The following is a 26,163-nucleotide window of genomic DNA, read 5'->3' as shown; positions in this document are numbered from 1 at the left end:
GGGATTCGTTGGATCTCGCTTGGGGCCACTGCTGCACATACTAATATGAGTTCAAGCACTTATCTTTCATAATGTAGACGTATTAATCATGCTCACACCCATAAATGACAAATTTCTTATGACGTTCTAAATTTCTCGGGACTCGACCTCTTTTAATCATCGTACTAAACCATGACATCAAATCCCAAAACAATCCCTATACTTTCCCAAACATGGAAGACACGGAACTCATGTACACATCCGGGTCTGGGTCTGTTTGTCCTCTACAAACTTAACCTACGAAATTAACAAAGGCACGGACTACGTGTCAGGGTCCGGCTCCGGGTCCGTGTACTCAGGAATTTCACACTCCGAAAGAAACAAGGGCACGACCCCGTGTCAGGGTCCGGGTCTGTGTAGACTCTGAAAAATGATAACCAACGGAAATCAATACACTTGTGGCTTAATCCTCATAACTCGATCGTGCGGACCGTGAACCAACACCTCGAGACCCATCCTAGGATTCTATGGCAATGTTTCAAACCCATCCTAGGATTTTATGGCAACGCAACTCAAACCGTCAACACACTATTTTGACACCAAAATGCTTCCTACGACTTCTAATGCAACCAAGTGCCTATCGACACAAAACGAAGCACCAAAAATCATCCCAACATCATACTCACAATACTTAAACGCAGCAGCAATCACCCAATGGTTCCCAACGAAGCTTGCAAAAAATAAACTTCAAGAACAGGTCAAGAACACATTTTCAGAAAATTACAGTTTGAGCAGTCCTACGAAAACGATCATAACTCGCTCATTTCTAGTCCAAAAATTATGAATTTACTGTCAAATCGAAGGTATCCAAAAGTACTACGTTTTATATGTTGAAAGATTTTCCAGAAAGTCGACCAAATTTTCGCAGAAATCGAAACGACGGTAGAATTTGGGTTTCCAGATCTAAAATTGTTTCAAAATCGATCCAACCAATTTTTGCTCAAACTTTACACAACATTCATGAATTTTTACACATAATAAACATGAGAATATGTACTATAACGAGATTGATGCATAAACGAAAGAATATTAATGCCTTTTCGTATTTAAAATTACCGAACCAACGATACCGAAGCGGGAAGGATGCGAGGGTTGATCCGGGACGAATGTGTTACGATTTTCTTTGAAGAAAACGAACAAGAATTGCTGAAAATACAGAGGAGAGGGGCGGTGGCTGAGAGAACTCAAGGAACCCTAAGTTTTGCTCTAAAAAAAATTGAAATGAAATGAAAGGGAGAATTGTGTGTGTCGTGTATGTGTGTGTGGGTGATAATGTGTGTGTGCGTGTGTTCGTAGGTAATTAGGAGTAATGATATGCTTAATTAATAATTTAACAACTAATTAAAATACTAATCTCCCTATAACTTTAAATAAAATATCTTAATTTAAAATAAAATGTACAAGTGACAAATCTTTAAAACTTTAAAGTCATAAAATCACTTAATAATTAAATTAAGCTTTAAAAATGATAAAACTAAATAAATCATTTAAAATGCCTCAATCCTAACTTAAAATAAAATACCACATTTTAAAAATCGCCAAAATCATCGTCGGTCTCTTTTTCTCGATCCCGTATCGGATAATCACATGAAACATGAAACTCGAGAAACATTTTAACGTGCATTACAAAGCATAATTAATTTAAAATAATGCATTTGAATAAATCATGCATCGCTAAAAATCAATTTAAACATAAATAAACAATTTAAATAAATGCATGGATTTTACGTGTACTGATTTTGGGCTCTACACCCTAGTTCCTGCACAATCAAGATATACACACGAATCTATAACATCAATGCTTACCTCATTCGACCCTTTCATGGCATGACAGATATTAAAAATGATTGATTCTCCACCAACTTTCAAGGTGAGTTCTCCCTTACGTACATATATCAATGTTCTTCCTGTCGCTAGGAAAGGTTTCTCAAAGATTAATGGAGCATTGTTATCTTCCTCCGTATCTAGAATTACAAAATCAGCAGGAAAAATAAATTTATCAATTTTTACCCATACATCTTCGACGATCCTACGTGGATACGTGAAACTTCTGTCTGCAAGCTGCAAGGCGATAGTGGTTGGTTTAACCTCTCCAAGCTCCAATTCCCAGTAAATAGAAAATGGCATTAGATTAATACTTGCTCCTAGATCACATAAAGCTCTACAACATTGAGAACCACCAATAAAGTAAGGAATAGTAAAACTCCCTCGATCTTTTAATTTATGTGGTAGCTTCTTTTGCAGAAAGACGCTACACTCCTCAGTCAACTTCACGGTCTCATACTCCTGCAGCTTCCTCTTCTTAGACATCACATTTTTAATGAGCGTTGCATAGTTTGGCATTTGATCTAAAGCATCAGCAAATGGCATGTTCATGTGAATCTTCTTGAAAATCTCTAAGAATTTTGCAAACTGATCATCCAAATTCTTTTTTTGAACCTCTGAGGGTATAGAAGGGTCGGCTTCAATATACGAGTCCGTTCAACCTCAGTCTTGGACTCCTCAATTTTCTTCTCCTTTCTCTCCTCAGATTCACCCTCTTCATCTGTCTTATCACTTTCCAATTTTTTTTTGGATGTTTCAACTTCAAGTTCTTTTCCACTTCTCAAAGTAACTGTTTTGCACTGCTCCTTTAGGTTAAGTTCAGTTTTACTTGGGAAACGGACTTTATTTTGATATCTTAATGCAGTAGCCAACTGTCCAATTTGTGTCTCCAAGTATTTCATCATGGCACCCATATTTCCTATGTGAGTTCCCATACTGTCAAGGCGAGACTCAGTCCTCGCCATCCTTTTACTAGATTCAGCGACAAACCTCCCTACCAAATCCTCAAACGAAGGCTTTCCTTCTCCTCTTTGATGTATTGAACCCCGGTGGAGGATTCAACACATTTTTGTTATTTGCATATGAAAAATTTACATGATTTCTCAAAACAGGATGATAAGTCACTACAACAAAAACGCCAAAAGACAACAGATTTTATCCGTTGTCTATGTGGAGAAAAATGTGTTGTCATAAGCACTGTTGTTAAAATTTCGCTCAACTCTGTCAAAGACAATGGTTTTTATCTATTGTCTTTGAACGGACTTTTAAAAACACTGCTAACGACAACGCTTTTTTTTACACATAGGCAACGGATAAAATCCGTTGTTTTTTTAACTAAGACAACACTTTTGCAACAGATTAAAAACGATGTATTTTTTAAATTTTAGAATTTTTATTAATTTTTTACCTATTAATTAATCTACTGTTTAAAAATATATTTTGAATATAAAATGTATAAACATCTAAAAATAACAATTATTATTATAACCAACAAATTTAAACAATAATTATTTTAAATATCAATCAACATTTCAACACTTAACAACTACTAAGTATGCATGATTAACAAAATACAATAAAAATTTTAAACATAATAAAAAATTAATTCTAGAACATATTCTCATATTCACTCTTTTGAAAAAGCATACTCTTTATTTTCCAACTTGTGATTGACCAAAATTGCTGCATCCGGTTTCACGTATTCGTCCAGAAGAAACGAAAGAACGTAAAACCAACAAAAAAAAATCACGACATGAAATAATCTATCAAACAACGCATTTGTTAATTATAACTCACCCCTTTAAAAATTCAATTGAGACGGATCACCCTCTTGCTCCCTACTGCATAACGAGTAGCATTTATAGTTTAAAACAAAAAAAAGATACGAGAGAAAATTTGAAGAAGATAAAGATGGCATGTTGCATTAGACATAGTAGTGATTTAAATTCATGGACATATGGATACTTGTTAACTCAAGAAGTCTATCGAGCCCATGTAAAGCAGAATAGGAAAATCAAATGAAGAAATTTTGTAATCATATGCACAACACTGAAGAACCTCGAGGGAGTACTAATTTCAATATCAACTCAAGGAAAGAAACTCCGAGTATATATTTCAATTCAGCATATAAAATAAGCTTTTCACAAGGAATATAAAAACAATGAACTATAAAAATCATTTAATTTATCACAAGTTTATCGTTAACAAGGAATAAAAGGTGTTAAGTGAAGCTTTGCAATGATTGCTCAAGCTCCCAACAAGCCATGACTGCTTCCATTGCATGAACACAGACATGTTGTTGAAGTTGTTCTTTAAAAATTAAAGGAAGATTGCAATAAAACATAGTGGGTCTACATTGGACAGAAAGACGGAAGCTTTGTAAGGTGAAAAGCGAAAATATAGATGGAAAAACTTAGCACTCGAGTAAATTTAGAGACTATTATTTGTCTATGTAGTACAAACAAATTCATACAAGTCAATTCACAAGCCAAATAATGTATTCCTACATCCATTAAAGTTCAATTAAGCCCATTTTCATAAAAGATAAAAATTACCTCTCAAGATCCTATGTTTTGTGATTTGCCTTCACCCACCCATTTTCAAACAATAGGATTCCTTTTTTGACAACACAAGAAAAATTCCAACACATTATATAGAGATGTAAAATCAGAATATTGCTGATTCGTCATTTCCCAAAGCTTGTCTCGACTAAGATATATGGGTTCTGAGGCTGTATTCTTGCACCTGCTCATGTACATTCAAGCTAATTTTCAGCAATTTCATACACCAAATATGTACTAGTCCTTGCAAAAGAAATGTAATGCGAAACAAAAAATAAAACAGTAGAAATACGTGATAATATATAATGATGTCTCTTTAGCAAAACCTGAATGTCTATTTATGATTTCTAAAAATATACATTATAGTTCTGTGGTAAAGTAGATAAATATTATTTGAGAAGAAAAGTTCTATAACCTCACCTGAAATGCAGCTGTAATGCTCATTAGTGATTCGCATTCATCAAGCATTGCTCTTTCTTGTGCTGCTATTTCAGCAACTTGGGAAACAAAGGAATTCATCCCCTCCATCTGTATGGTACAATTGATATCTCAAGGGTGGTTCGTTTGAATAATGTTATCCCCAAACATCAATGAAAAAATAGACTACTCAAGATCGGTCACTCATCAGGATCAATAAGACATCTGAAAGAATTATTGCGCATAAAGTAACAGGAAGTAAATATTAAAAAGTTGTATATCAGAATTGTGTGTTGTGCTCGATGTTGTCAACACTGCACACAACACAACAGCTGAAATTTATTATTAAACACGGATATAACTTTACTAAATAAACACTTGGATTAAACTATGCACAAGTACAAAGACTTGTGCGACGCCTCATGGCAAAAATTTCACTAGAAAACTTATGTAAATTGTTTACACCAAAACAATACCAGTGAAAGAAACTAGAGCTAAATTCCTTGACACTCCAAGGAATTAAAATATGCATCAAAAACTCAAATCAAATCTAGATACATAAAACAAACACGTATTGCTTAAAAACAAAATGAAACCACTCTTCGTTCAACACTCTGCGTCAGTGTTGTTCTTGAGTGTTGGCAACATCAATCGGCAACAAAGTCACTAGATAGACGGGCCACCCTTGCTTCCTATGCAAATCTTCAAGAACTGAATATGCTTCAGCAAAGCTCCTGTCGCCGTCAAAGTATTTTTCTGCGTCTCTCCTACTTATTGATAATTGACCCTCTTATATATATAGTCCTTTTTTGACCTAGATCTTCATAGATCATTCCCACATATAAACAAGGAAACTAGAGTTTAATAGGAATCAAACTCTAATTTAAAGCAAATACCTTATATCTTATAGATAAGTTTCCAACTTAATAAATCATTCATAATAATAGGATTCAGTATATCTTGAAAAACAAATCTATTAAATTTGTCTAGAAGTGAAAAATCGAAATAATATCTTAAATGAATTCGGAATACAATATTCTTTTCATTCTCCCCCTTTTTGCAATTCTGGACAAAAACTTCCCAAAAAAATGACAAATATAACCCAACTCCCCCTGAGTCACGATTCCCTTGAGTTGTATCTGAGCTGTAGGTTGCTTATCCCCCTGAATTATCAAGACACGATATCATTACTTCAACAGCATATATGGAACAAAAATAAGAAGCAAAGTAAACATAAAGCAAGACCAACGCATAAGCCTAATCAGCTTGTTCATCAGTGTCCTCCTCATTATCACAATCTCCCTGATTAGCATTCGAGGGACCAGTCTCCGATCCCGGTGCAGCATCTCCATCTCCCCCTTTTTGGCCAGAATGTACGCCTACCTCGAGGAGCAGCCAATAATCCACAATTAGTTTTCATAATAGGCGATTGTGGCATTGGATTGGCTGATCAGCATGTTTTCAGAGGCAATGGTATCCCGGGCCTGTTGAATCTGTTGAAAACCGAAAGCAATTTGTTCATGGACATTGGGGAATATCAAAACGATATAGTCATCAGAGTTGGAGAGGGACGAAGTAGTGGTGTTGCCAGCACCAGGGGCAACACCAGGAGAAACACCAGCAGGGGGGACAGCAACATCAGATTCCACATTGGCCGACCAAGGGAGGTCCACTTTCCGATTTCCTCAAAGAAAAGCAAGAGAGATTTTTAACGGTTCTCCAATCTCTGTTAGCTGATCATCTTCATCAGGCACAAACCCTTGAGATTCAAGGATCCCAAATATAAGAGAGGGAAATGGCAATTTTACAGACTTCATCTGCCCTTCAGCAAACTGCATGACAGTGGTGAAGACCAACTGTCCAAAATTAAAAGGACGCTCGGTGCCTATAGTGAACAAGACAATGGCTTGTTGCCGTGTAACCACAGTAGATTTTGTAGATGGGGTCGAGTTACGGATCGCCGTTTTGTGTAGCACAGAGTAAAACGAAGTCAAGTTTGCTACAGAAAGGCGTTGAGGAAGGTATGGAAACGTAGTGACCATTCCGCCAGTAAAAATATAGTGATTTTATCAATGTGAGGAAAGTCAGCAATACCGTCTTCCGATGGGGTTTTGTAGAATTCATTGATAGAGGACGGAGAGAAATCGTAAATGATATCCCAAACAAACACTCTGCCGTACTTGACAGATCGCCCATTTCTGATAGCAAAGACCAAGTTGCAGTAGAATTCAAGTATTGGTCTTCTTGCATAAGGCATGATAGAATTAACAGTAGAACTCAGCCTTCGATTTTGCAAAAAACGTAGTTAAGTTATACCTTCCGTACGCCTCGAAGTCGATATTTCGTTCTTCGATAAATTCTAGATGAGCATAAAGAGACCATCTGCTAACAGCCGCCTCAGAGTAGAATCTCGTCGAGAAGGAGTGGGCAACATTGTAGTCTACAGTTTCTGTGTTGTCAACATTATCTTCAACACCTATGTCAACACCATCAGTAGGTTCTTCAGGTTCAACTTCAGGAGCAGGGGCACTCTCAGATTCTTTGGCTTCAGAGTCAGAATCAGAGTTTGTTTCAATCTCCTCAGAGACAACAGGTGGGGCTTCATCCCCAGTAGACCCCACAGCCTGTCCGGCTTTCGCCTCTTTCAAACTGTTCATAAAGTTTGCCAAAGATTGTTCATCCTCAGAAGAGAAACATACCTCGTTAGGGGGCTCAGGAGATTTATCAGTTGGAGGAGCGGAGGAGGATGACGGAGCTGATGTTTTCTTTGTACGAGCTGACTGCTTTCGATGAACCAACTCAAAATTATTATCACTTGAGTCATCTCCGGACGAAAAGTCTGGATCAAGAGTAAAATAGGTTGCCATTTTGGGTTTCTTCGGTTGGTCGAAATTAGGGCTATACCCTTCTTTCCGCTTTGATCGTCGTCGGTAATTCTGAGGTTGTGGGGGAAAAGCCCGTCGATACGCTTCATAATTCGAAGGATTGTCTGCATCCCAAGGATATCCTGGTTCTCAAGGAAGAATTTCTTCCAACGGGATAGGTTCTGAGTCAACAGCCACTATCTGCAGAGGGTTCTCAGGAAGGCTCTCAGAAGGTGGTATTGTTTGTGGTGTTGTCTCCGGAGGAGAAACACCGTGACTTGCCGCCATTTCACTTCGTATATCCTGTGGATCAAATTGATGATCTACCATTGTTTTCAAGAAAGATAATGTTAAGCGAGTAATTTGAAAACAGTTTGTCACAGATAAGGGAGGAAACAAAAAGAAGTAGTCAATATTGTGAAGGCAGAGAGAAGAGGGCAAAAAGAAATTGTTCAAAATTTTATTTGGTATAAAAACCCTCGCAGCAACGGTAACAAATATTTTTTTATTCCGGAACGTTGCATAGTAATGGTAAAAAAATTTCAGGACTCAACGGTTACCATTTTCGAAATATATCCTACTTAATCACAATTTTACCCCTCGCATCAAACGGTAAAAGAAAAATCGAGTCACAACAATTTCAAAGAACAGCCAGATCAACCCCACATCGAGTTCACCCCATATCCATAAGAAGTCACTTCTTTTCAACATGGCCAATTAAGGTTTTTATTAACCATCATGAGTCAATACTGAAATGTACTGTACATGATGAATTCACGAAACAAAAAAAAACAATATGCATGTCCTACATATGCCTCCAATATGATGTATTTTCAAAATGTCAGGCAGTGTATAAATTGTGCAGTGTCTGAAATTGGTGTTAGCAACACCTCATGGCAACACCACTAAGTTTCATTTAAAACTTCCATAAAATTTTCTTTTAATTCAGAAATGCTAGTTCCCACACTAGAAGAACGATCTTCAATGGACTCCTCTAGGTAGTTTTTTCCATTTTCTTCTCAACAATTTTTTTTTATATCTTTTTGTTTACCTCTTTTCTGTTTTTCTCCTTATGCTCGCGTTTTCCAAGTCACTTTTTCACATTGGACAAGATCACGAAATTCATGAATATCCTCAACTACGCGATGCCTTATTCGAGCATAACTTATTTCTCAACATTTGATTGGAAGTATGAACACTTAGAGAGTACCTTTCAGAAATTGCCTTCACTGTTCAGACATTGCAAAAAAAATATTATGGTTATGAATATGCAGTAAGCCTATCATCCTAATAATGGGCATGCACAAAAAGGATGTTGTCTCTGGTGTTGGCAACACCAATGACAACACAAAACAAAAGATTTATAGTACGCACATGCTGAGAGATTTCCGAAGATTGGTGTGGGAACCCGGACGCTAATCATCTTCTTAATCATTTTTTATTTTGGATATAATTATCAATTAAGATAAACAGGGTCTAAATTTTTTTTCCTTTTACAATACAAGAGCGGAACGTAATGGAATTTAATTAATATACATATCAGTATAAAAATACAGTTCTGTACAATAAACATTCAGACTAGACTAAGGTTCAACTACTAGATTTCAAGTGTTAGAACCATATCTACAACAAGTCCGGAATCACCACGCTAAATTTGTCCTCTCTCATTATCTTCTTGACCCCGATCATGTCCCACCTGTTGTCATGCACACATACAAACAAGACAACAGCTGGATAACTCCGGTGAGAATAAATCCCAGTATAAACAATGTGTACATGCCATGGTATAATAAAGCATGAAACAGATATCGCTACATGTATCATAATTTGACAATGCGAATCAATATCAAACTGTAAATAAAACAAGAATTGTAATCTACGAAACATAATTTATACAATCTGTGACTCAACTCATGACACGGCATCTCAGACTCGACTCATCTCTCATCTAATCTAGGGATCCCGGTGAATAAGAAGGTAACAGGTCTCCCACCTACTACTACCGGTCGCGGTGGCGGTACGTTCTTATTTCTGGACTTTGGTCTAGTCTATATCGAATAATCTGTAATAAGGATGCTATCTGTATCTGAAGCATCTCGATATACCAAACGTCCAGTGTCTTGGCATGTCTGTCCAAGACTAACCCTATTCTGACAATGTGCAATGGGCCAGTGACTCCTCTGTCATAATCTAGCCCCTCTATCAGTGACTCTCACTCAATAGCTCTCTGCTTTCTACTTTCTAATTTAATAGAATAAACATAATCATTAAAACACAAAGGTATAAAACAATACCATACAAGTATGTGGTTTAGGGAAACTCGAGTTAAATCTAACTCAAGTCGATCTCCCAGTTAACATCGATTTATACCTTTCTCTTCTCGGTCTGACGAAGACGAAGTCTCGAATTCAACTCTGTCCATACCCAATCTGGCAATGACAATATCGAACAGGCACAATATCAATATATAACTCAATTCAGAACCTGTTCTGATCAATACTCAAATCAAAATAAAATCTGATCAATGTCAATCGACATACAGTACAACAATACAATCTCCATCAATCGTAAATCTGATCAATATCAATCTACTGATGTTTCGACGGCATAACAATACAGTCTCGATAACCTCGTCAATCTCAACATCACAGATATAATAACAGAACTCATAATCAATATCGGTACAACTCATAATATCAATAACAATACAAATCTGATATCGAATCTAAATCAAATCAACTCTGAAAATCATAACAATTACATAAACAGTCTGTTCTTTAATCTGACTTCAATTATACGATGTCTACTGTATCAGAAACACCATATATGAGTCATATTCAATTCTGACAATATCATAATTTCAAATCATGTCTAAACGTAACAAAACTTACGTCCAGTTGTAGCCTGCGTCGATAGGAATTCAGTACTGAAGTCGGATTCAAAATCTGACGGACGGATCGAAATAGAAAGGCGTAAGGATATTTCTTCTCAAAGCTTCGCTCCCTTTCTCTGAAATCTGAGGAACAATTCGTGCTTGCTATATATATATATACATATATACGTTGCATGTAAGGCAAGTGGCTCCTTTCTTTCTCGCGCACGTCGCACCGCGGGTGCGCTCACCTTTGGACTGCGGGTGCGCTGCACGTATTGGATCACCTTCAAAAAATTCAGAAGGAACGACCGCGGGTGCGCTCATTCTTGGACCGCGGGTGCGGTGACCCTACTGTAGCAGCACCGCGGGTGCGCTCTATTTGGCACCACGGTTGCGGTGTCCCTACTGTAAAAATAGCCAACTCTGTGTTCATCAACCGCGGGTGCGGTATATTTCATAGCGCGGGTGCGGTGGCTTTTTCCCTCAAAACACAACTTTCTGCCCTTGCACCGCGGGTGCGGTCTACTTCTTGGCGCGGGTGCGGTCTCTCTCTTTACCGCGAGTGCAGTCCAGCTACCGTTAACTTTCAACATTTTATGCTAAACGACCGCGGGTGCACTGTCTTTGCTGTCCCAACAATATATTTTGCAACTCAATTCGAATCGCAACGTCACTTCCTCGCCCTTCGATAAATACATAAAATCATGCATTAATAAGTTCTGCTTACCAATCCACATCTCGGGCCTTACATTTCTCCCCCTCTTAGATATGAGTTCGTCCTTGAACTCATAGGCAATCGAATCAGATATATATATAAGAAAGAAATGTATAAGAGAGGTTACTCAGAAAACTCATCTCCTTGAAACAATCCTGAAATCTCAGTCTCATATCAGATTCTGTCTTTCAAGTAACATTTCTAATGCCATGACGACTTTACTGTATATTCAACAGTAGAATAGTCTTCGTTCTTAATTTTCTTTCTTTCACGGATCTCTGATTCCAGACTGGAGTAATAATTCAAAAAGTATAATATCATAATATCTTTCGGAATAACCCTGTTCGAATCAATCTTGAAATACTGGCTATACAACATCCGTATATACCAATCCACAGCTCCTAAAAAATCAATATCAGCATCTGCTACCACCTCTGTTTATCCCAGTCAGTGCTATATTAAATTTTCAGCCTCAAATATCAACAGTCATCGTAAGACGTTGGCTTATTTAGTCTGTCTATTCTGAGCTGTCTTCGTTCTCTTAGTTGCATTTTCTTTATCGTATCTCTGACCTTATCAGATCCAATCTCAGGTATCTCCGAGATATTATCTCTATGCAAAGGAAATTTACAGTTCTCACTATATAATACCGTAACTGAAGCTATCTCAATACTCATCTGATAGCTATAGTTATACGATCATTCACAAAGTGACAATAAATCATGTCAACTAGTGCTAAAATCCAACACTACATGTCCTGGATATCCTCCAGTCTCAGGACAGTTCGCTCTGACTATCCGTCTATTTATAGACAATAGATGAAAGAGTTTATTGTATACTCTGCCAAAAGTACAGAATCAATCAAAAATCATAGTATGATATAATCAACTTTGGCATTCAATACAATCTGACCCCTTTTCTTACATAAATCTCAGTCATCTGATCATGTCTGTACATCTTCCTGTACAACATAATAGAGGCATATTTGAGCAATCTGTCAATCATAATCACATCACAGCACTATCTTGTCAAGATTTCAGTAGTATCGTCACACAATCCATAGAAATGTACTCCCATTTCTATTCAAGAACCGATAATCTAGATAACCAATATCCTGGTTTCTATCTTTCTGTTTTCATCTGTCGACGATTCAGACATTTCCGTACAAATTCTGCTACAACTGATCTCCTCTGTTTATATCAAAACTGTCTTTTCGAAGTATCATATCTTTTCTGTTACTAGCAAGAATACTGAATTGACTACTGTGCGCTTCTGATATTCTGATTGACACCCTACTCTGCTTACAGAAATCAAGTTCTGTACATTCTGATCAAACTTCTGAACTGCTGTAACTTTCAAAATCAGCTCTGATTCGGCTTGAACTGTATATAATCTCAACAATATACAACAATCTGTATCAAATACGGATTCAGAATAACACCAATATCGGCTCAGATTTTAAATATCAATCATCTATACTGATCTAATAAACTCATAGAACGTGATTTCTGACAATATTTTCGATCTGACTAACCGATTACATCTTCAACGTTGTTTAGATCAACTACTATATCATCTTCGAATGTAATGTCCCCCAAACAATATACTCTGTCTCAAATACTATTTTAGAACAATAACAATTCGTAAGCAATTTCAAAACAACAGTTACATATCATAATCTGCTAAACTCATGAAAAAATAAATTTCTGACATTTCTGACTCGGTGTCATTCTCAGCCATTGATCACTGCCTCAGCTGTGCTAATATCAATCGGTATACCATATTCGGATATCACATACTCGGAATACAATATGTTTTAATCAAGATTCATATCTGAACAATTTATGTATACAACAATTTCAGTTCTCAAATCCTTCAATAAAAGATATTCGATTCAGTCAGTCCTATGCCACGAGTATATCACAAAATATCATAGATTAACGGCATAAAATCATCAGAATACCTCTGAATCCAGGATTCATCAACCTATAATAAAACTGAAGTATTTTACAGAGAAACACTCAATCAGATGTAACTTTCGGTCAGTAAATTTTCTAACTGATATTTCAATTCTTTCAAATCAATCAGTATCATTCTGTACGGACTTCTAAAACCAGTACCTGGTATCAAATCAAGGCGGAAATCACTCTCCCTGATATAAGGCAAATCCGGAATTTCATCTAGAAAGACTTTAGCAATTCTCCTGCTACTGACAAATCAGCTCATGGTATATTCATTTTCAGTAATCAACTGAATGCATAAGGAATAACTCCATTCCTTTCGATAATCATCGAATCATAATTAATACGGAAATCAAAGGAATTTAAAAATCGAAAATCCTTACCGTACATTATTCATTCTTCAGCCATTTCAGGTCCGAATCTTACCATTTCCTGGTAAGAATCTACAATAGCTATGTACTTGTTCCATATATCCCTATCAATAATGCTGCCAGAATCAGACAATAAAAGTACAACATAATCTAACTCAATCTCATTCTCATCTTACTGTAGTATACGATATTTCACAGAATATCACTGATATCAAATCATCTCCCCAAAAGGTAAAGAGATCAATACTACAGTAAATACAGACCCAATACATAAAGCATGTCTCAATGCAATTCATACACAATTATGAATAAGATGTATTAATATCTCTTAATACATATGCAAAATAATCATAAAAGAACAGTTACCTACCAATATATCATCAAGTGCCTCCTGGGTCTGTTCCTCGGTCACTACCACCAGATGATTCTGCTCCCTGAAATCTTTGGGAACCTCTCTGTGGACAAACTCTAGCAAAATGTCCTGACTGTCGACAGATATGGCAACTGCCAAGTACTCCTTGGCATTGCTCTGTGGAATGTCTTCCTCCGCAAGTCCTGCAATAAACTCCAGTATAACTCGGGCTAGAACCACTGGAGCTAGATGAACCGCTCGGTCCGCTCCCTAATTTCTTAAACTGTTTCTTTCGAGCTTTCAACAAATTTGGCTTCCCACTCGTACTGTCACTATCAAATCTGAGAGGGGATTGCTGTGTCTGGGGTCGGATCACATCCAACCTCCCTCGTTGTCGACTCAAACTTGCCTCATCTCTCTTTGCTTTATTCAAAGCATCACCAAAATGCTGGGGTCGCTCTACCTTTACCAAGGAAGATATCTCAGCATTCAATCCGTTGATGAACTGATCCGCTACAGCTTCATCATTCCCAACTATAAGAGGAGCAAAACGTAATAAAGTAGAGAATTTAGCAACATATTCTTCAATATTCAATTGGCCCTGTTTCAAATTCTCAAACTCTGCTTTCTTGTCCTCCCGGTACGAAACTGAGAAAAATCTTCGATAGAATTCAGCTCTAAAGATTTCCCACGTAATTACCGTACCACGCTGTTCTAATACTCTTTTGTTGGTAATCCACCAACTCCTTGCGACGTCGTGTAACTTGTTGGGCACTAGTTTAATTCTCCGTTCGTCTGGATACTCAAGTGAATCAAACAATATCTCTATATCATCTAACCAATTCACACAATCATCAGATGTCTCAGTACCTCTCAGAATCGGCGGTTGAAATGACTGAAACTGTTTCAACTGTATTTCCATCGGAGTTTCTGATACATCTATCTGATCAATCGAAGTACTACCTCTTTCTGGAATTCTTCGAGGAGGTATATCTGATTACCAAAAGCATTAGTAACCAAATACAACAAACCTGTTTCAGTCCTCCTCTGATCATCTTACTGCTGATCAAGAATCAGGTCTGATTCATACTCAAAATACATAATACCAAATCAACTCAGATAATCAGGTAAACATGTATTGCAGAGCAGTAATTCATAGTATCATGCTAGCATATACTGTAATTCAACATTATAATAAATCACATGCTAGCAATCAAAAGCAAGAAAGAAACTCAATCTACCCCGCTCATTCTCCTCTATCTCAGTCTAAAAAAAAAAAACTTACAGTTCTGGAACCTAATGCTCTGATACCACCTGTTGTGGGGACCCGGACGCTAATCATCTTCTTAATCATTTTTTTTTGGGATATAATTATCAATTAAGATAAACAGGGTCTAAATTTTTTTTCCTTTTACAATACAAGAGCGGAACGTAATGGAATTTAATTAATATACATATCAGTATAAAAATACAGTTCTGTACAATAAACATTCAGACTAGACTAATGTTCAACTACTAGATTTCAAGTGTTAGAACCATATCTACAACAAGTCCGGAATCACCACGCTAAATTTTTCCTCTCTCATCATCTTCTTGACCTCGATCATGTCCCACCTGTTGTCATGCACACATACAAACAAGACTACAGCCGGATAACTCCAGTGAGAATAAATCCCAGTATAAACAATGTGTACATGCCATGGTATAATAAAGCATGAAACAGATATCGCTACATGTATCATAATTTGACAATGCGAATCAATATCAAACTGTAAATAAAACAAGAATTGTAATCTACGAAACATAATTTATACAATCTGTGACTCAACTCATGACACGGCATCTCAGACTCGACTCATCTCTCATCTAATCTAGGGATCCCGGTGAATAAGAAGGTAACAGGTCTCCCACCTACTACTACCGGTCGCGGTGGCGGTACGTTCTTATTTCTGGACTTTGGTCTAGTCTATATCGAATAATCTGTAATAAGGATGCTATCTGTATCTGAAGCATCTCGATATACCAAACGTCCAGTGTCTTGGCATGTCTGTCCAAGACTAACCCTATTCTGACAATGTGCAATGGGCCAGTGACTCCTCTGTCATAATCTAGCCCCTCTATCAGTGACTCTCACTCAATAGCTCTCTGCTTTCTACTTTCTAATTTAATAGAATAAACATAATCATTAAAACACAAAGGTATAAAACAATACCATACAAGTATGTGGTTTAGGGAAACTCGAGTTAAATCTAACTCAAGTCGATCTCCCAGTTAACATCGATTTATACCTTTCTCTTCTCGGTCTGACGAAGACGAAGTCTCGAATTCAACTCTGTCCATACCCAATCTGGCAATGACAATATCGAACAGGCACAATATCAATATAAAACTCAATTCAGAACCTGTTCTGATCAATACTCAAATCAAAATAAAATCTGATCAATGTCAATCGACATACAGTACAACAATACAATCTCCATCAATCGTAAATCTGATCAATATCAATCTACTGATGTTTCGACGGCATAACAATACAGTCTCGATAACCTCGTCAATCTCAACATCACAGATATAATACCAGAACTCATAATCAATATCGGTACAACTCATAATCTCAATAACAATACAAATCTGATATCGAATCTAAATCAAATCAACTCCGAAAATCATAACAATTACATAAACAGTCTGTTCTTTAATCTGACTTCAATTATACGATGTCTACTGTATCAGAAACACCATATATGAGTCATATTCAATTCTGACAATATCATAATTTCAAATCATGTCTAAACGTAACAAAACTTACGTCCAGTTGTAGCTTGCGTCGATAGGAATTCAGTACTGAAGTCAGATTCAAAATCTGACGGACGGATCGAAATAGAAAGGTGTAAGGATATTTCTTCTCAAAGCTTCGCTCCCTTTCTCTGAAATCTGAGGAACAATTCGTGCTTGCTATATATATATATATATATATATATATATATATATATATATATATATATATACATATATACGTTGCATGTAAGGCAAGTGGCCCCTTTCTTTCTCGCGCACGTCGCACCGCGGGTGCGCTCACCTTTGGACCGCGGGTGCGCTGCACGTATTGGATCACCTTCAAAAAATTCAGAAGGAACGACCGCGGGTGCGCTCATTCTTGGACCGCGGGTGCGGTGACCCTACTGTAGCAGCACCGCGGGTGCGCTATGTCTGGCACCGCGGTTGCGGTATCCCTACTGTAAAAATAGCCAACTCTTTGTTCATCAACCGCGGGTGCGGTATATTTCATAGAGCGGGTGCGGTGGCTTTTTCCCTCAAAACCCAACTTTCTGCCCTTGCATCGCGGGTTCGGTCTACTTCTTGGCGCAGGTGCGGTCTCTCTCTTTACCGCGGGTGTAGTCCAGCTACTGTTAACTTTCAAGATTTTATGCTAAACGACCGCGGGTGCATTGTCTTTGCTGTCCCAACAATATATTTTGCAACTCAATTCGAATCGCAACGTCGCTTCCTCACCCTTCGATAAATACATCAAGTCATGCATTAATAAGTTCTGCTTACCAATCCACATCTCGGGCCTTACAATTGGAAAATCTCTCGAAATCCAACGATTTCGTGAAGATATCGGCCAGCTGGTTTTCAGTCCTGACAAACTCCAGTCGAATAATACCTTTTTCAACAAAGTCTCGAATAAAATAATGTCTTATATCTATGTGTTTAGTTCGAGAATGTTGAACAAGGTTCTTAGAAATGTCTATGGCACTAGAGTTGTCACAGTACACAATCATTATGTCACTATGGAATCCATAATCATTAATCATTTGATTCATCCACATAAGTTGTGAACAGAAACTGGCAGCTGCCACATATTCAGATTCGGCCGTAGATAGGGAGAAACAGTTTTGTTTCTTGCTAGCCCAAGATACAAGATTATTTCCTAAATAAAAACACCCTCCCGAGGTACTTTTTTTATCGTCTAAATCACCTGCCCAGTCAGAGTCAGAGAAACCTACCAAGTTTGTGTTTGTGTCATGAGTGTACCACAAACCGAATTCTAGTGTACCTGCAATGTATCTTAATATATGTTTCACTGCTTTGAGGTGTGAAATTTTCGGATCTGCTTGGTACCTAGCACATAAGCACACACTGAACATAATATCTGGCCGAAAAGCAGTTAAGTACAAAAGACTCCCAATGATGCTGCGATACATGGTGTTGTCAACACATTCGGCAACACCATCTTTAGACAACTTTTCACTCGACCCCATAGGTGTTCTCACATGTTTTAAGTTGTCGGTAAAGAATTTTTTGATCAAATTTTTTGCATACTTGGACTGACACAAGAATATACCATCATGCAATTGCTTAATTTGTAATCCAAGAAAGAAATTTAGTTCTCCTACCATGCTCATTTAGAATTGAGAAGACATGCAGTCCACAAAGTTATTCACAAGTATTTGAGATGACCCACCGAAAATGATATCATCTTCATACACTTGGCAGATCAAAATATCATATTTCAATTTTCGAATGAAGAGAGTTTTGTCAACCTCACCTCGTTTGAAACCCAAGTTTATTAGATAGTCAGCTAACCTGTCGTACCAAGCCCGTGGAGCCTGTTTCAGTCCATACAGGGCCTTTTTCAGTTTGTAGGCATGGTCCACGTGGTGAGGGTCTTCAAATCCCTTCGGTTGACAGACATCGGCTTCTTCATTTAAAATGCCATTCAAGAAAGCACTTTTCACATCCATTTGATACAATTTAATACGCATATGACATGCAACAGCAAGTAACAATCGGACAGACTCCATTCGTGCCACAGGTGCGAAGGTTTCATCAAAATCCACCCCCTCAATCTGTGTATATCCTTGAGCTACCAATCGAGCCTTATTTCAAATAATGTTAACGGATTCATCTGTTTTATTTTTAAATATCCATTTTGATTCAATAACATTGACATTCGAAGGTATGGGGACTAAGTCTCACACATCATTGCGGACAAATTGTTCTAGTTCTTCATGCATGGCATTGACCCAAAATTCATCCTTTAGTGCCTCATTCACATTTTTAGGTTCAATTAAAGACACAAAGCATGAGTGGCTTACCTGGGAGAATGTGGAGTTCATACACACTAATCCGATCATTTTTCGGTAGTCAACCTTCTCCTTTTTCCTTGTTTGCACATCTTCATGTATTTCACCAATAATTTGTTATGATGGGTGATTCTTCTGAATTTTTCTGGGAATATTTCTTCCTTCATTGTATATCACATCATCATCATCGACGTTTTCATTCTCCATGGCTTCTGTTCTGATTAGTGGCGGTGTTGTACATGGTGTTGCCTCACTGGTCTCAACACCAGTCTTAACACCGATGCTGGTTGATGGCTCACTTGAATCCAGTAGTCCCTCAGTATCATCCTCTTTAGATTTTCCTGTTAGTCCTGCAATATCATCAAAAACAACCTTAATAGATTCAATGGTTATTCTTGTTCTTAAGTTAAACACACGATAAGCCCGACTATTCATTGAATATCCGAGAAATAAGCACTTGTCACTTTTGGAGTCGAATTTTGCAAGATGTTCTTGATCATTTAGAACGTGGCAAATACGTCCGAAAACATGAAAGTATTTGAGGTTTGGTTTCCTCCCCATGATGATTTCATACGATGTCATGGTGGAACCACCCTTAGAAACACACGATTGGAAATGTGACAAGCTGTGCTCAAGGCTTCGGCCCAAAACCTTTTTGACACATTCTTTGAACTCAGCATGACTCGTGCCATTTCTTGAAGAGTTCGATTCTTCCTTTCGGCTATTCCATTTTGTTAAGGAGTTTTAGGAGCAGAAAATTCATGAGAGATTCCTTTCTTTTCGCATAGGGAAGTAAAAAGAGAATTTTCAAACTTTTTGCCATGATCAGTCCGTATTTTAACTAACCTCTCATCATGCAAATTAGTTATTCTGGCATGCAATTTCTTGAAGACATCAAAGGTATCTGATTTTTCTCTTATAAAGCTTACCCAAGTGAAACGAGAAAAATCATCAACACAAACAAGTGAGTATTTCTTACCACCCAAGCTTTCAACATCCATTGGACCCATTAGATCCATGTGCAGAAGTTCAAGACACAGTGTTGTCCCAAAATGTTGCAACACTGGGTGTGCAACACGAGTTTGTTTACCTTTTTGACACGGTCCATAGACATATGTATTACCTGAGCTCGGATTGGGTAAACCTCTCGCAAAATCAAACTTACACAAATTCGTCAAGGTCTTGAAACTCACATGTCTCAATTTTTGGTGCCATAGGTCCAGATCACTCACCTTGGCACTTCGGCACTTATCACCTTCTCCCACCAGATAGCAATTGTCAGCAGACCGAGTACCTGACATTACACAAACATTTGCATCATTAAGAACTTCACAACTATTTTTGTTGAACTTAACATGTAAATCATTGTGACAAAGTTGACTTATGCTTATTAAGTTCGAATTAAGTCCTTCAACGTGCAGAACATTATGAAGTTCAGGAAGGCCATCAACATTCAGTGTTCCTTTGCCTACTATTCTTCCTTTGGCACCACCACCATAGGTCACACGCCCAGATTTTACTTCAACATAATCTGTGAGATGTTCTTTAGATCCGATCATGTGGCGTGAGCATCCACTGTCAAAGTACCATGCACCTGCAATGTTAGTTTTTAAAGAGGTATAAACGACATTGCATTGAATAACAGTTTTGGGTACCCATATTTTCCTTGTAGTAGATTTCTTGACTGAGGTGTTGCGCTTGGTGTTGTGCAACACCCGATTTGATTGCCAATTCAGGTAGTCGTCTCTGAGTTTGTAGCAAAAAGGTTTGATGTGCCCAGCCTTGTGACAGTAGTGACAGATGAAGTGACACTTTCGTTGCTTAGGTTGAGAGGTTGGCACAGTCTTCTTGACTTGAGGTTTTTTTGATGGATGGAGACCTTTTGAAGATGAGAGCATTGAACTTGGTGTTTTCAGCTTCTGTTCAGTGGTCATTTTTAGAATTGGAACATTTTTCATGGGTGGATCTAAAATTGAGGGGACAGAGTAGTCTTCTACACCTTTCACAAATACTGTATTCTTCGAACCAGCATTGGATGACTCATCGTGTTCATATATACTTTCAACGTATCCAAGGCCGGTTCTTCCGTCCTTTCCCATAGTTAGCATGGCATCAAGTTTAGATGAGCTTGAATTGAATTTAGCAAGTGTCTTCGATGCCTTCTCAAGATCATCCTTGAATTTACATAGTTCAAGATCCTTCTTACTCAGCAAGACTTCAAGGCGAGACAGACTATTTTTTAGATTAGTGTTTTCTTTTAAAGGCATTTTATTTGTCTTATTCCTCTTGAGCCAATCACCATACAGTTCTTCGTACATCATCTGCACAATCTCAATAGTGAGTTCTTCTTGGTAAAATTCCTGGATTTCTTCAACTTCAGGATTCTTCATTGATTTGGCATTAAGACATAGTGATTTTGACACAGTGTTGCGGCCTGGTGTTGCAACGCCAGTGGCAATACCAAAAGGATTGACCTGCAGTTTGCATGTATCTTTCTAAATGACAGACAGTGAAGTGCAGTCATCACCTTCCTTCAAGTCGCTTTCTTCATCGGAGTCATCGTCACTTAAGGAGACTGCCATGTTTTTATTTTTGCAGAGTCGGTTTGCACACTCATTTGCATAATGGCCAAATCCAGAGCATTGTCGACATTGAACTGTATCAAGTTTGTTTGTTTCTGTTCGACCTAATGAATCATTTCTTGATCTAAAATTTCCTTGGGATGGGGCGGTTATTTTATTCCTTTCAAAAGGAACAAATTGTGGTCTTGATGTTGGTACAATCTTCTTCTTATCTCTCATTCCTTTTAGGTAGTCGCAAAACTTTTTTGTGATTAAGGAGATTGATTCCTCGCCAAGATCAGAATCCTTCGCCTCTTTTATTAGGCTATTCACAGAATCATCAGTCGTTTGTAAAGCAACAACCTTCCCAGTATTTCTTTTCTATAGTTCTAGATTCATCTCAAATGTTCGGAGAGAGCTAATTAGATCATCCAGATTAAGTGTAGAGGTGTCCTTGGATTCGTCAATGGCACAGATTTTGATATTAAAACGCTCAGGAAGGGATCTCAGGACGTTTCTAACCAGTATTTTGTTTGACATAGGATCACTGAGACTAAAGGCCTCATTTGCAATATCACGCAATATACGATCATATTCCACAATAGTCTCGTTCTCCTCCATCCTTAAGCTTTCAAATTTAGAGGTTAACATCCTGAGTTTGGTTCTGCGAACACTTTCAGAACCTTCGCAGTGCTTTTGAAGAATATCCCAAGCTTCTTTGGCAGAAATGCAGTTGGTGATGAGACTGAACATGTTGACATCAACAGAGGTGAATATAGCATTGAGTGCCTTTGAGTTGAAGTTCGAGGTTTGAACTTCATCATTGGACCAGGAACTCTCTGGTTTACTTCTACTATCTCCATCATCATCAACTATCCTTGGTGGAGACCAACCATCTAAGACTCGTTGCCATGCCCTTTCTTCGATAGATTTGATGTACATCCTCATCTTGACTTTCTAGAGAGCATTGTTCGAACCATCTAAGACTGGTGGTCTAAAAGCAGTGTTAGACGCTAGTGGATCCATTAAGCTATTAATGTATTTCCTGTAAAGACAGCAATAAACCAGAATCCATCACTTAGTGTATCAAGTGTCAGCTCTGATACCACTTGAAAGAATTATTGCGCATAAAGTAACAAGAAATAAATATTAAAAACTGATATATCAGAATTGGGTGTTGTGCTCGATGTTGTCAACACTGCACACAACACATCAGCGGAAATTTATTATTAAATACGGATATAACTTTACTAAATAAACACTTGGATTAAACTATGCAAAAGTACAAAGACTTGTGCGACGCCTCATGGAAAAAATTTCATTAGAAAACTTATGTAAATTGTTTACACGAAACAATACTAGTGAAAGAAACAAAGCTAAATTCCTTGACACTCCAAGGAATTAAAATATGCATCAAAAACACAAATCAAATCTAGATGCATAAAACAAACACATATTGCTTAAAAACCAAATGAAACCACTCTTCGATCAACACTCTGCGTCAGTGTTGTTCTTGATTGTTGGCAACACCAATCGGCAACACGGTCACTGGATAAACGGACTACCCTTGCTCCTTATGCAAATCTTCAAGAACTGAATATGCTTCAGCAAAGCTCCTGTCGCCATCAAAGTATTTTTCTGCGTCTCTCCCACTTATTGATAATTGACCCTCTTATATATATATAGTCCTTTTTTGACCTACATCTTCATAGATCCTTCCCATCTATATACAAGGAAACTAGAGTTTAATAGGAATCAAACTCTAATTTAAAGCAAATACCTTATATCTTATAGATAAGTTTCCAACTTAATTAAATCATTCCTAATAATAGGATTCAGTATATCTTGGAAAACAAATCTATTAAATTTGTCTAGAAGTGCAAAATCGAAATAATATCTTAAATGAATTCGGAATTCCATATTCCTTTCAACACCAATCTCATTAACTCTTGAAGCTGCAACAGCTTCTCCATTTCAGATGAAGTCTTTTGTAAACTTAATTGGCATGACAAAATATTGGATCTATTCTCAAGCTCCCCGTTCTATTCAAACACAGACATAAGCATAAAGCACATGTTGGATTTGAAACATAGCACCAAGTTTATGAAGTATATATGTTAGCAATTAAAACACATTCAATATATATTTATTACCATATTGTTACCAAATAACTTGTGAGAATCATCAAGTTCCCTTTTGATGTCAGTAGAGAATTTTTATGTGAAATTCAAAGAATCGCTCCAATAGCCAAATGGGAATCCAAATAGACTGCATGGTCATTGCCATTCCCGTTTGAATCATCTGGTCAATTTTCGACCTTCGAGATCTGAGGCACGGTTCCAGAAAAGAAAATGTTGTGATTTTGTAACCTACTTGAACATGGACTTAAGTCTCCATTGTTATCACCACAATCAGATATCTTATAGCTTCTGGTCCTTGATCTTATACTTCCATGCCCTGAAAATTACATTCTGATAATTTGTGAGCAATAGATGCACTTTACCCATTCAAACATAAAAAAATTTGTTCAAAGACAATAGTTTTTTTTAAAACCATTGTCGTAGTGCCCAAAAAACCCGCTCAAAGACAACGGTTTAAAAAACCGTTGTCGTAGCCACAAAAAACTCGTTCATAGACAACGGTTTTAAAAAATTGTTGACTTATACTCAAAGAAAACCGCTCAAAGATTTAAAAAAATTGTTTTTTTTTAAGTGTTATTAAATCCATATTTTCTTGTAGTGAGTATTAGGGAGAGGGTTACCGCGATATCCTCCATAGCCACTAACATTCCTGTTGTTGTTGTACTGAGCTTCTTCAGGAAGATGTGGTTCTTTAGCAACAATCGATGGACCCTCAATCTCTGTTGTGCTCACCTTATTCATAGATTTTATTCGTGTGGTCAGTGCAGATACTTGGGCAGTGAGTGACGTAATAGGATCCACAGCATAAACTCCAGCTGTCCTCTTTACTCCTGACCTCTCAGATGGCAACTAGTAGCTATTTATAGTCATCTGCTCAAGCAAGTCAAGATTGATTAGGACATTTGATGAAGATCATGCCACCAGCCGCTGCATCCACTGTTCCTCGTGTTTTCTCATTTAGACCGTTGTAGAATAATTCAATTTGCACCCAGTATTCTAAACCATGGTTCAGACACTTTCTCAACAACTCCTTGTATCTTTCTCATACCTCGTACAACTGCTCAAAATCAGTATGCCTGAAAGTGCTGATCTCGATCTTCAACTGTGCAGACTTCGCAGGTGGAAAATTTTTAGCAAGAAACTTCATTGCTAACTCCTGCCATGTCGTGATGCTCCCTGGCGGCAGTGATTGGAACCATCCTCTTGCTTGGTCCCAGAGAGAAAACAAAAAAAAAACGCAGTCTAATAATATCATCAAGAACATTATTAATCTTTACTGTGACAGTAATCTCCAGGAAATTTCTCAGAGGCGAAAGTGAGGATCTGAAGTGGCGGTTCCAGTAAACTGGTTCTGCTGAACCATATTTATCAGAGCAGGCTTCAGCTCAAAATTGTTCGCATTTATAGTCCACCAAGAAATGCCATAATAATGAGTGTTGATCACTGATCGGAAGTGATCTCTGTTAGGTATAGCCTCTGGCAGGTTATGTCTGTCATTCTCTCTGTTTTCGGCCATAGCTTGAATATCTTCTCTTCTCGCTTTTCTTATTTTTCGCGCAGTTCTTTCGATCTCTGGATCAAAGATAAGCAAGTCAGGGCTTTGTGATATTCACATGCGCTGTCAAACAGAGAAAATGAACAAATTAGTAATTATTATAATAAAACAAAAATAACTCTAAATTAAAATCTAGAATAATTGGTAACAACACTGATATAAATTTAAATTTGACACTCCTCGACAACGGTGCCAAAAACCTGTTGCGTATTTTCCGCTCGTTAGCGCACGGTTGTCAAGTTTTAATATATGTGAGTAAAGTATCGTTCACACGAGGAGTGTGTATGTAAACATATATCAGTGCTTGTAATTAAAATAGTCACGATTTTATCTAGAAAAATCAATAAAATGTTTGGTTTGCTGAAAATGAATTAATTATAAATAAATGTTAATCTAATCACCGAATCGAGAAAATATCTAGATGAGTGATTTCATTAAATTTGCACGATAATTATTCCCGGTTGAATTTATATTCATGAAGTCCAATTATTTAATGGCCAAGAGCACTTAATTATTTCATTCCTCATTTCCCAAGTGACGAGTAAATTGTATCATTCAAACTTTGATCCAAACATTTCTAATAAAAATCTAAGTTTAAATGATAAATGCAAATGATGTTCTTGCCTAGACCTTGCAAAAATTATACGCCTTTCGAACGATATAATCATTCAACGATGTGCCTCTAATGATCTCTAATCCTAGTCGTTCTCTCGAGTTGTAGAATCAATCAGACAACAAAAAATTTATGAAGAATAAATTGCAGTCTAATAAAGACAAAGAAACACAATTAAACAAAAAAAAATTCAATCATATAAACAACCACGTCAAATCATCGTA

General features: G+C 37.3%; 1 long non-coding RNA gene across 1 annotated transcript; it reads right to left on the bottom strand.

Annotated features, from left to right (window-relative positions):
* Positions 1-4,197: 4,197 nt before the first annotated feature.
* On the bottom strand, positions 4,198-24,030 carry LOC142533367 (uncharacterized). Its single transcript, XR_012816734.1, has 4 exons — positions 23,784-24,030; positions 23,565-23,672; positions 4,845-5,066; positions 4,198-4,608 (listed from the first exon to the last, which is right to left on the bottom strand). It is a non-coding gene; the product is annotated as an uncharacterized LOC142533367 (long non-coding RNA).
* Positions 24,031-26,163: the final 2,133 nt, after the last annotated feature.

Source organism: Primulina tabacum, chromosome 18 (genome assembly GCF_025594145.1).
Source record: "Primulina tabacum isolate GXHZ01 chromosome 18, ASM2559414v2, whole genome shotgun sequence".
NCBI lineage: Eukaryota > Viridiplantae > Streptophyta > Magnoliopsida > Lamiales > Gesneriaceae > Primulina > Primulina tabacum.
The sequence above is the reverse complement of the archived record's forward strand: the minus strand, read 5'-3'. Positions and strand labels throughout refer to the sequence as shown.